Genomic DNA, 2,690 nt, shown 5'->3' with positions numbered 1-2,690 from the left:
TAGAGTGTATTTTTGATGCATTTAATGTTAGCTAAATTGAAAAAAAAACTGCTTTTCTTTCAAAAATAACAACATTTCTAAGTGACCCCAAACTTTTGAACGGTAGTGTACTCTTGAAACAACTCGAGACAATGAACCGGAGGTTCAACTTTCGACTCCTGCTAAATAAATCAGGGACTGACATAAAACATCTGGATAGAAACACAAGAAAAGAACCCGAAACAGGTCTGACAAGCATGCGTGGGCGGGGCCAGGATTGACACACTCACTAGAGTAACCACATTATTGGTCAGAGATATATCAGAAGACCAGTCCTCTGAGTGATGTTGCAATAGTACGTCATATTTGTGTCGTCACTCTAGGTAGTTTTGTATGAATAAATAGGGAAGCATTTCAGCAAGTCTTCCACGGTTGCAACAGGCATTCTGTCTCTCTGAGAAAAGTTTTACTGAGCCGAACGAACACATCACTACTGAAGCACGATGACTTCTGTACCTGGAGGATGGAGCAAATGGGTAGATGCTGATGAAGATGTGAAGGACCTCTGCCGTAAGGTTAGTGACATCATTTATTTTCTTTGCACTATGCTTGTTTAACTGAGTGATTAACCTTGAGTTATCAATTATTTAATTAAATATATATAATTTTAATGTGCATATTTTAATAGTTACTAAGTTACTGTTATTTATCTATCCCAATGGCCACAAAAAAACACATATTCCAAACTTCCACATCACTGCTGCATTGACTGTAGAAGTAAGATCTGTAGAAGGTGGACATAAAAGTATGAATATTAAGTACACATCAAGAAAGGAATTAAACAATGTAGAATAAGATAATGAATATAAAAGATAAAACATGACAATGCTCCAGTGTAGATTGTGACCTGACTTTATACTGTTTTTGGTTATGTTTGATTTCAGGTAAAGCATGCTGTTGAGGAGAAGACTAAACAGACCTTTACTATTTTTAACCCCCTGACATATCGAACCCAAATTGTAAGCGGACGGAATCTTGATATTGTGGTATGTGTAAATATATTAGTCACAAAATCCATTGCATTGCAAATTTTTCAGGTTTCTAAGATGTCAAGATTCATTTTGCTTCTCCAGTTTGTGCAGTAATGAATATACTATTTCTCAGTTTATTGTTCATCTAACAGCACTTGCCAAGCTATGTTACTGCTGTTATGGTGTTGAAAATGTGCAATAAACACAATGCCATTCCATATCACCGTGACAGCCATTTCACACCTAATATACCATATATCATTAGAAAGCTTAGCTACTTCCCTAAGTAAGTATTATAATACCTCCACTTGTGTCCAATAACTGGTTAATGTAATGTGACATGTATCTACACGTTATTGTAGACCAAGCAAGTGAAAACCTTGATTCGAATATGTGTTTGAGCTATCTTTAGAGAGGTTCTGTTGTACAATTAAGGAATAGTGGCCTTTGCCAACTATTCCTATATATTTCCTAGTTTTCTAAACTTAATATTTTTTTAATATCTATCTCTCTCTCTCTCTCTCTCTCTCAGTTGTATATCGGAAAACAGACATGTCTGGGTCTGCGTGTTTGGGAAGATGTTGCACCAGTTAAACTGAACGTGATTGCAACTGAGTTTTTTCCATTGCCCACTGTCAACTTGGACAAATTGCATTGATCCTGTGTATCTTCACCACAAATTATGAAAATGTATGTGACTTTAACTGTTTTGTCACGGCGGGCCCCCTGCTGGTCGCCCCGTTTACAGTGGCAGTTGTCTTGTTGTTGCGTTGTGTTTGTCCCATAGGTGGGCGGGGCCTATGATCCGCCTCACCTGATGGTCGATATATGTCATTGTCTATATATGTCTTGTCTTTGTACCAGTTGACTGCTGGATATTAATTCGGATCGTGTCACGGGTTTTTGGTTTTGTGCAATGTGTGCATTAAAACCTCCTTATCCTCTGAGACTTGGCATGATCACTTCCATTTTATTTTGCACTCCCTGCCCGTCACATATATGTCAAAAACCATATATTACATTTGTTTTACACACAACATGACAACATAACTATCTAGGATAGCAACAATCTGTGTGCCTCGAGGAGACCTCTTCTTGCTTCTACTTACACTGGATTTTCTCTGCAAATCCATAAATCACTCTCATTGACATATGGTACCTGGCACTAAATACTAGCATATCTCTAATCAAACAGAATATGTCTTCAACCTGTAATTACCTTATGGCTTCTACTTTTGCCTTGGCTAAGATTTTGTGGTAACTGCAGAGCCAGACAGATATTACAGGTACTGGCAAACGAGTCAAACATTGTGAAATAAGACAAGGTTCAGAAAAAGCCAAGCTAATAGATATAAATATATTAAATATAAAATAAATATACTCAATATAAAAAAGGTCAAGCAGCTGGTCTGAGATCAGAATGTTTACTGATTACTTGTAATCAGTTGTGATTACAACTGATTACTTGTAATGTTTAATAAATAAAGGATTACACAAGCATTTCCCTACCTTGCAATGTAAAATGAATAATGTCAGCTATATCAATCCACTGACTAACAGTGTATCATAATGAAAAATACATCTTAATCATTAAAACAACCCTGTTCTCTGCAAAATTATATGTTTTCATGACTAAAATTTAATTAGGAACACAATATGGTATGGGGGAATATTTTATGT

At 36.2% G+C, this 2,690-nt stretch overlaps 1 long non-coding RNA gene across 1 annotated transcript; it reads left to right on the top strand.

The window, feature by feature from the left end:
• The first annotated feature begins 392 nt into the window (after positions 1-392).
• Positions 393-1,957, top strand: LOC143506581 (uncharacterized). The gene is made up of 3 exons (XR_013128396.1): positions 393-554; positions 924-1,025; positions 1,543-1,957. It is a non-coding gene; the product is annotated as an uncharacterized LOC143506581 (long non-coding RNA).
• The last annotated feature ends 733 nt before the right edge of the window (positions 1,958-2,690 follow it).

The sequence above is a fragment of the Brachyhypopomus gauderio genome, unplaced genomic scaffold (genome assembly GCF_052324685.1).
Source record: "Brachyhypopomus gauderio isolate BG-103 unplaced genomic scaffold, BGAUD_0.2 sc489, whole genome shotgun sequence".
Classification (NCBI taxonomy): domain Eukaryota; kingdom Metazoa; phylum Chordata; class Actinopteri; order Gymnotiformes; family Hypopomidae; genus Brachyhypopomus; species Brachyhypopomus gauderio.
The sequence above is the reverse complement of the archived record's forward strand: the minus strand, read 5'-3'. Positions and strand labels throughout refer to the sequence as shown.